Below are 9,510 nucleotides of genomic sequence, written 5' to 3'. Positions count from 1 at the left end.
CTTGTTGTGTTTTTTTTTTTTTTTTGGTACTGGGAATTGAACCCAGGACACTCAACCACTGAGCCACATCCCCAGCCCTTTTTATATTTTATTTTGAGACAGGGTCTCCCTAAGTTGCTTATGACCTTACTAAGTTGCCGAGGCTGGCCTTGAACTCGTGATTCTCCTGTCTCAGCCTCCCAAGCTGCTGAAATCACAGGCATGCACCATGACACCCTGCTATTTTCTTTTTAAACACTTGTTCACAATTTATTGATTATTTTGCACTGAAAATGTCTAGTTATCATTCAAAAACATGTTTTAGGAACCACCTGGTCTGGTTATTTTGGCCATTTTACAGATGTGGAAGAAGCAACAAAAAATACAGAAATAAAATACAGGAAGTGGAAAATCTAATCACTGATAAATTTGATAGTTCCTATCTGGAATCATTAGTTCTTTATTCATTGTGGAATCCACTCACTTTATTCATGAAAGAGTCCCTTTCCCTAAGAACCTCATCTTTTTTCTTTTGAAAATGTTTGAGACCATTCTATCACATTAGCTGCCCCTAAAATCATTATTGGGTATATTATTTGTATTCGTAGTTTTTAAAAAATTGGTAATAAAAATAATGGCCAATTAACTCATAAATTCTTAGTGAAGAAGAATTTCTCCCCAGGGACATACATTAAAATTTCAATTCTTCAAGTGAAACTGTGCAGAGGTCTCATAGAGACCATCTCCATTGTGATCATCCTTGACAAGTGCACAGTACCCTTCCCCTTGCATAAAAGCTAACAGCCCCATCAACAGCTCTCACCAATCCTCCCACATAGCAGCTTCTGCTCATATTCTTATAGGACCAAATCAGGGGCTGGCCTATGATTAGGAATGTGACCTGGGACTCTAGTGTTTTCTGTTTGGTCTTATTATTTTATTTTTATTTTTTTGGAACCAGGGATTGAACTCAGGGGCACATGACCACTGAGCCCCATCCCCAGTCCTATTTTGTATTTTATTTACAGACCGGGTCTCACTGAGTTGCTTAGCACCTCGCTGAGGCTGGCTTTGAACTCATGATCCTCCTGCCTCCGCCTCTGGAGCTTCTGGGATTACAGGTGTGCACCACCGCAGCCAGCTTCTCTTCAGTCTTGTGTTATAGTATTCTAAGTGTTAGGATAGGAATATGAAGGGTTTACTGATCATCCCATAAGCTCCGCTAAAGAAATAAGAATACAAAACAAGCTCAGTTATCTAGACTAGATTGCTAATATTATCAAAAAGCATGTACACGTACTAGTAGCATACATTAAGTGCTACTAGGTTTTCCATCCCTGTGACAAATGCCTGCGATAAACAATTTAGAAGGAGGAAAGGTTTATTTTGGATCAGGGTTTCAGAGGTTCCACTCTACGGTCAGTTGGCCCCATTGTTTGGGAGCCTGTGGTGAGGCAGAATAGCATGGTGGGAGCCTGTGGTGATACAAACCTGCTCAGCTTATGGAGGGCAGGAAGCAAAGAGAGAGACACAGGAAGGTGATGGATTTCCAATAGCCCCTTCAAGGACACGCCCCTTCAAGGACACGCCCCCAATGACCTAGCTTTCTTCCACTAGGCCACACCTCTGAAAGGTTTCACCACCTCCCAGCATATGAGCCTTTGAAGAACCTTTAGCATATGAGCCTTTGAAGAACATTCCAGATCCAAATTATTGTACATTAAATAATAGTTCAAACTGTAGAAACTTTCTGACATTCAATTCATTCTGACCTCTCAAAATGGCAATTTCATATTCTTTCCCCTTGTATATTTTTGTTATACTGGTAGTGTCTGGACAGCATTATACTATTAAAAGTATTAAATAGAGAGTCATATTCTGATAATGTTGTTGTTGCCCTTTAAGAACAGTAAACATGTGTCTCTTCAGGAAAGTAGAAAAGTGAGCATTTTAAGTGGATTCCCCTCTGACCAATGTATATCTATGTGTGCATGTATATGTGTGTGTCCTTAGAAACTGAGAGGAAAACCTGTCCACATGTATTTAAAAATTAGTCTTAATCTAACTTCCTTCTGTGCCCTGACCAATAATTGCTTGGCTGAAGTTGCTTTTGGAGTCTACTTCTTTTTTTCAGAACTTTTATTCTTTAAAAAAGGAAAATAATCCCAGGTGATATGACTGTAAATCTTTTGATTTTCCTTATTACAGCTCTGCCAATTCCCCTCTAGGCCATTCCATTCTTTGACAGCAGGCCAGAGATGTTAAGCAACCTGCCCAAGGTCACACAGCTAATTAATGCAGAGCTGGGACTAGATCCTGAGCTTAGAGATGTTCTCACTCTGCAGACGGAGTGAAGGCTGCTATCATGAAGGACAGGTCGGCTAAGTTAAATAGCAGAGCCAGGAACCAGCAGCCTGGAAGGTCTGATGGAAAATATCATCAGTTGACAAATCATCATGATCATTATTAATGTTATTATTCATATGCTATGTCTGCAGCAGAAAACACAGGTTTATTTAAAATGCACATAATAATTTGAGTTTGCTCCAACATTTATTTTCTGTCTAAATTATTTTTTAACTGATATGAATGCAAAGACTTCTGAAGACAAAAAGCTAGGCTTTTTAAAAATCCATAACCTTAAATTAAGACCACATTTATTCACACTGCTGCTTGCAGCCGAGAACTTTCTCCATTTTAACCCTTCAGTGACATCGGCAAGCCACATTTCCACCTCCTCTTGACCCAGTTTTTATTTTTATTTCTTTTCTTTTCTTTTTTTTGATAACAATTGCATTCCAAGACCCAACTACATTTTGTAGGAAGAATTCTAATGGGATTTTTCGTAAACCGGCCTGACCAGCCCACTTCCCCAGTCAAAATATGCCTCTAATTGATCTCTATGTCGAAACAGCAGCTGCTGATGAGAAACACTGTGCTCTGCTGGGTAATTATTTTAGCAGGACAGGCACTTCTGTCGTGATAAGAGAGAAGTAGCAGGACCTGGGGGGAGACGCGCAGGACAGACAGACACAGATAAGCGCCAGTAAGAACCTGACTGCAAGACTCACAGCTGCACAACCTTAAATGGCAAGTTTCTGATAACCCGTGATGGATTGGAGCCAGGTGCCGGCAGACAGGGGCTTTGCTGGAAACCTCCAAGTGCAACGGGTCAGAAAAAGGCCTGCGGCCGGGACAGCCTGCACTTGCCTGGAGCTTGGTTAGGGGGCGCTGTGGGGCTGCAAGTGCCACTTCCCCACTGTCGGGAAGACCCGCCGGCTTCCCATGCCTGCGGTGGTTAAAACCCCCATAGCTCTTTTGGCAAAGAGTAGGTGTGTCCTGGCCAGGTTCCAGTTTGGGTAATTACAGCCTGCCAACCTAAATTCCCCCCAGGATTGCAGTTAAATATGGTACCCGTCTTCACAATTAAATTTTAGCTCTAATAGGACACTCGATTGTCATGTTACGTGACAGTTAAATAGCGGTCGCATCGTACCCCAGAGGTAGCTGCGCGTTTGTGGTGACTACAAAGAGTTCTCTGGGTGTAATAAATGGCCCGTATGGACAAAATTGGGGAAGTCTTTCTGTTAAATCGTAGTTGGTCACTATAGGACTTTGCTCATCACTAAAAAAAAGAAAGAAAGAAATTAAAACTCTTCCAGGGGAAAAATATAGATAGTACTTAATTGTTCCAACATCATTTGCTGATCTTTTACGTGGAAATGCAAATTGGGGTGCTGGGTTGTTGCAGGACAGAGGAGGCCCCCAATTACCATTAGTTTCTGTCCGTGTTGCAGGGCAGATGTCCCTACCCTTATCTAAAGTGTCCTGTGCAGGCTGGCTTTTTCCTCTCCCTGCGCTCCTGATTCTCCACAGCCTGGAACCCCTTTCTTTTGTTTCCTTCCTCTGGAGACCTTCACATTGCCATCTTGCATCTTCTCCTGTTAAGTGTTTCTGCTTATGACCTCCACGCCATGTCACTGTGATCCCCTCTGAGCATCTATTTCAATCTGTATTATAATGAACCATTTAAATGACCAGCACAGGTGCTAAACTGAAGTTTCCTGAGGGCAGGGTCTTTGGTTACTTCTCTTTCCATCTGGGACAATGCTTAATAATGATTATTAGAGGAGACCAGGAAAGCAGCTCCTCTTCCGTCTCCAAGGGCATAAATAAGACCGGCTGGGCTGGGGATGTGGCTCAAGCGGTAGCGCGCTTGCCTGGCGTGCGTGCGGCCCGGGTTCGATCCTCAGCACCACATACAAAGATGTTGTGTCCGCCGAGAACTAAAAAATAAATATTAAAATTCTCTCTCTCTCTTTAAAAAAAAAAAAAAAAAAAAGACCGGCTGATATTTTGTGAGTGTTTACTCTGTGCCTGTCAGCCATTTTTCCAAGCACTTTACATGCACTAACACATTCAGATCTCACCACCCCATAAGGAATTATTATTACTGACTCATTTTATTTGGGTAAAAGATGAAGGCACAGAGAAGTTAAGCAATTTCCCCAAGGTCACACAGCTGGTAAGTGGGTGGCACCAAGAGTTAAACCCACAAAGCTCCCCAGGACCTCATACCCTTAATGCTGCTGTGTAGTATAGTTTTTAATTAAACATATCAGTATCCCAGCTGTCTGTAAAATTTCAAATCAATCCAGGTCTACGAAAACACAGGTCTTTTTCTAAAGGGGTAAGAGTGAGGACGGGAGAAGTGATCGACCCAAATAATCCACATTTGGGGTATCCTAAATAACAAGAGGCCTGCTTTCCGAAATCCACATTCCTGTTTGTCAGTTTCCATCCTTGGGCAATTATTTCACACTGAAATGAGAAGGTGATAATCTAAAGTATTCTCAGCCAGTCTTGCCTACAGAGGTGTGAGCAAGGACGAAGATAACATGTTGTGATTAGAAAGGAAAGAAACAAACCCCAGTGATTGCAATGCGTGGGGAAGGGGTCAGCCTCATTATTCTAATGCATAGTTTTCTGCACCCATAGAAATATTTTATTCCAACAAGTTAATTCCTTTAAGTGGTGAGCACTGAGTGTGGCGGACACGATTATCTTCCTTAGGTTTCTCACCGCTTTCTCCCCACCCGGCTGGGGGAAGGATTTCCGCAGCTCACCTCCTACAATTAGAAACAGCCCCACAGGGCAGAGGTGCAGCCTGCGTTCTGAGATACTCTTCTGCTGCTGAAATAAAAACAGCCTTTGAGAATATTCTCCTGCCAAAATCATTTTAGCATTTCACTGTCACACAGTGGGAGGCCGAGAGAGAGAGAGAGAGAGAGAGAGAGAGAGAGAGAGAGAGAACGAGCAAGCATCCTTTCTGTGTACAACCAGCAAGACCTCGTGAGCCTTTCCTGTGTACAAGGAAATTAATTAATTTCCTTTTTTATTTTTGTAAAAGGGGGCCATAAAAACATAGTTCAAGATGTTACATTTTCATAAGGAAGAAGTCTCAATTGTAAATGAGTTCCTCTTTTAAGACAAGGCTGTAATTAGATTGCCCGTGGTGATGATGAATGGGGAGGGTGAAGGGTCTTCGCTTTTTTTCTTTTTCTTTTTCTTTTTTTTTCCTGGGGAAAGAAACATCCTCCAAGGCGGAGGCAAGGGCTGCCTGGGCGGCCACACTGGTGCCAGCACCAAAGACTGTTCTCTCATCGCATGAAGCTGAAAGAAGAAAGACTATTTCTACCCTAGGGACTAAGAACACTAGGGAAGGCAGTTGAAAGGGTGAGGCAAGGTGGTGTCCTGAACGGAGACCAGCGGCGCCAACAGGGGGCGCTGTGCCTCCCGTTCATGGGCAGATCCCAGGGATTTCTCTACCATCTTTTCCAACCTGGCTGTGTTTTCTCTCTCGCAGTTTCTGAAAGGAGGGGAGAACTTGGTGTTTTCTGTTGTGCCTACATAAATGTCTGTCTGTCTGTCTCTCTCTCTCTCTCTCTCTCTCTCTCTCTCCCAGGAACTGAACCCGGGGGTACTTAACCATTCAGTCATATCCCTGGCCCTTCTTATTTTTCATTTTGAGACAGAGTCTCACTGAGTTGCTTAGGGTCTCACTAAGTTGAGGAGGCTGGCTTTGAACTCACAATCCTCCTGCCTCAGCCTCCCAAGTTGCTGGGATTACAGGCATGTGCCACCATGTCTGGCTTCATTAGTATTTGCTTCTGCCTGCCTATCTTTGGTAGAATTGTGCCACTACCTTTCAACTTCATATGACAGAGCCCTAATCCTGGAACTTCAGAATGTGACTGTATTTGTTGAGATAATTATTATGAGGGCATAGGACAGGCTTAATCCTATATGGCTGGTGTCCTTATAAGGGGAGGAAATTTACACAGAGAGACATCAGAGGTATGCATACAGGGGAAAGAGTATATGAGGACAGGGGGAGACAGCTGCCACTTACCTCAGAAGAAATCAACCCTGCCAATGGCTCAATTTTAGACTGTAACCTCTGAGACTGTGGGAAAAATAATGTCTGTATTTTAAGGACCCCCTCCCACCCATCTGATAGTTTACATGGCAGCCCTACCAAATGAATGCAATACCAAAGTACTTTTTTCAAAACATGGCTCATGAACCACTTTATCAGGAAGTAGATTAAAATGCAGATTCCCATGCCCCATCCAGACCTACTAAATCAAATCTCTAGGGTCAAAGAATCTGCAGTGTTTCCCAAGCACCCCTGGGTACTCCTGTGCATACTGAAGTTGGGAATTCCTTTGCAGCGGGACTTTGCAGAAAGAAAGGTCACCCCTGTGGTGATCTGACAGAGGCTGCCCAACGGCCCCTGTGCCCGAAACCCCACCTTTAGAAAGGCATTCTTTGCAGTTAAACATTGCCCTCTCCCTGGTGGATCTCTTTTCAGTGCAAACAGCTCCTGGATGGAGGTGACAAATTAAGTCAATAACCTTTGAGTATGAATTCATTTATCAGCTCAATTCCTGTGGGATTGGAAGGATGCCAAACCTGAGAAAAACCAGAGAGTGGGAAGGCATAAGGGGTTGGCAGAGGGATGTTGGCATGGTCCACACTGGAAGAAGGGGTCTTCTTGACAAGCTTGCTCCATACCAGCCCCGGTGGGAGTGAGGTAGCCCACAGATGGCAGCCCCTGAGCATGCAGTACACTGTACTCTAGCAAGAAGAGAAACAGAGAGATGGTGTCCAGGTTTTGCAGCTGACTCCCAGCTGTCTACTGTGTTTCTGTTTTGCTGCTTGAAAAGAGAAGGTAAAGCCAGGTCGGCTTCCCTGCCTTCCTGGGAGTGCAGTAGGTAGGAATCCGCTGAGAAGAGAGGAGAGGAGAGAAAAGGAAAGGGGAGGGGAGGAGAGACTATGGTAAGAAGTGGATTTTAGCAGAAATGATGTGCAAAGTACTTTAACATCCATGGACCCCTCAGAGCAGAAGGCAGCCAGAGGCTGGATGGGAATACTGAATATTCCTTTCATGCCAAAAATGAACCTTTCAGTTACTAGTTCATCCGAGATCCTGGACTGGAGCTTCACCCAACACTTACAGCATAGGCCCAGGCCTGAAGGGTAGGAAAGTGACTCAGTAGGTCTGAGAGGGAAGCTTTATAGTGTCTGTATTCCCGTTGCTCTCATTAGTCTTTCTTTATTTATGTATTTTCAAGGAAGGAAGAGGCATTGTCCCCACCCCTCCCTGCTTTGTGGTTCAGACCCAGAATCCTCTACGCCAAAGCAATTCACATGTGATTACAGCATTGCTTAAGTCCTCTGCTTCCTGAGTCTTCCAGCAAGACTAATGGCCTGAGAGCATCAGCCAGTGGGTGAGGGCCAGTGTCCTGACTGCTGACAAGTAGCCATCTTAGAGAAGCTACCAGAGAGCCAAAGCACTAATGGCTGCCTCATCTTGGATGCCACAACATTGAAATTGATAATGAGCTGGAACCAGGAACCCTTTGCAGGCCTGAGCATTCTCACTCCGCCTCAACCCCCAAACCAGAGCATCACGGATATGCCAACAGCCAGGGCACAACCCAGCCCATTGGATGTTTTCTGACTTCCCTTTTTTTCCATGGCAAAGGGGGAATGCAAGGTGAAGGCTGCAATAGACAGTGGCCCAGGATTTCAAACCCTGTTCCTGGAAGCAGCAGATGGCTGCAGGAGGATGAGGACCAGCCAGGCCAGAACCTTTGCTGGCAAGCCACTCTTCTTTTTCAAGACAGTGCTCACTGTGACAGCTGACAGTGTTGGCACTCCACCCAGATCCTCTGGCTCCCTTTTGACCCTCTGGTTATACACCCTGCTCTTCTCACTGTGATTTTCTTCCAAACATCCAGCACCTATGATTTGCTTCAGGAGAACAGCGTTCAGAGGAAGAGAAGTAAGCTACTCGGCACAGGTATGTAGGGAACTGGAAGGACCTGGGATTTTTCCCTATCCCCATGGTGGCCCATAGTCACTGGGTAATGGGCACCGAAATCTGAAACCCTCAGCTGCCTTACCTGAAAAAGCACAGCTTACTCTCCAGGGTCCTAGTGCAGAACAGGCTGAGGCTGGCACCTGCCCAAATGACCTCTTTCTTGATTTCTTTTTTCTCTTTTCCCCCATTAATATCTCACGACCAAAAGAAATGCACCCTCTCCAACTACCCTTTCCCCCAAACCACCTCCTCCTCTAGACCCCTTTATTGTTGTTAGAGGGACTTGCCATTGTCGTTGACATCAAGTTCAGAGGTTGGAGTAGCTTGTGTCATCTGTCCTATTCTGTCCTTCTCCCTTACTGCTACCCCATCTTAGTCCCCCTTCCTTCAGCACAGAGGCTAAGACAATAGGACTTTAGCATTAGGTGTCCAGTTCCCACTGTTCTGGAACATCCGGAACATTGTTGGCAAACAGATTTGGCTAAAGCCCAGGTCTAACTTCTCCATCCCGCCAAGATCACTAAGTTTTCAATGATTCCCAAATTCTTGCCAAAGTAAATATACCCTCCTGGTGTGGGCATTCCCAGACCCTCCACAATATGTCTCCAGGTTGTGTCTCTGAAGTTGTAAGAGGGCCAAGATGGGAAGCTACTCTCCTAACCCCTACTAAACACTTTCTCCCCAAATGGGCCATTTTATTTATTTATTTTTCTTTAATTTTTATTGTTGGTTGTTCAAAACATTACATAGTTCTTGACAAATCATATTTCACACTTTGATTCAAGTGGGTTATGAACTCCCATTTTTACCCCGTATACAGATTTCAGCATCACATCAGTTACACATCCATTGATTTACATATTGCCATACTAGTGTCTGTTGTATTCTGCTGCCTTTCCTATCCTCTACTATCCCCCCTCCCCTCCCCTCCCCTCCTGCTGGGAGCCATTAGCCAAGTAAGTAGGTATGACAATTTCCTTGCCAGCGTACCCCATGTTGCAGTGACATTGAATGTAGGTGACCTTGCTCAAGGACCAAGGTGGATTAGGGCGTTCCCGGTTTAGGTTCCAGGTTTAAGGTTTAAGATTATTCCTGCTGGGAATAGGGCGTATCCTGCTGCCTGAGTTCCCCTTGAGTTCTCA

The 9,510-nt window shown here is 44.5% G+C and overlaps 1 long non-coding RNA gene across 2 annotated transcripts in view; it reads left to right on the top strand.

Moving 5' to 3' along the window:
• Positions 1–7,658: 7,658 nt before the first annotated feature.
• Positions 7,659–9,510, top strand: part of LOC107144303 — a 17,185-nt gene continuing 15,333 nt past the window's right edge. Inside the window, exon 1 of one of the 2 annotated variants that reach the window (XR_007344735.1) lies at positions 7,659–8,347. This is a non-coding gene — a long non-coding RNA (uncharacterized LOC107144303). The remainder of the gene's footprint in view (positions 8,348–9,510) is intronic. The other variant, XR_001503783.2, reaches the window with a different exon arrangement.

The sequence above is a fragment of the Marmota marmota genome, unplaced genomic scaffold, assembly GCF_001458135.2.
Source record: "Marmota marmota marmota unplaced genomic scaffold, marMar, whole genome shotgun sequence".
NCBI classification, from domain to species: domain Eukaryota; kingdom Metazoa; phylum Chordata; class Mammalia; order Rodentia; family Sciuridae; genus Marmota; species Marmota marmota.
The sequence above is the reverse complement of the archived record's forward strand: the minus strand, read 5'-3'. Positions and strand labels throughout refer to the sequence as shown.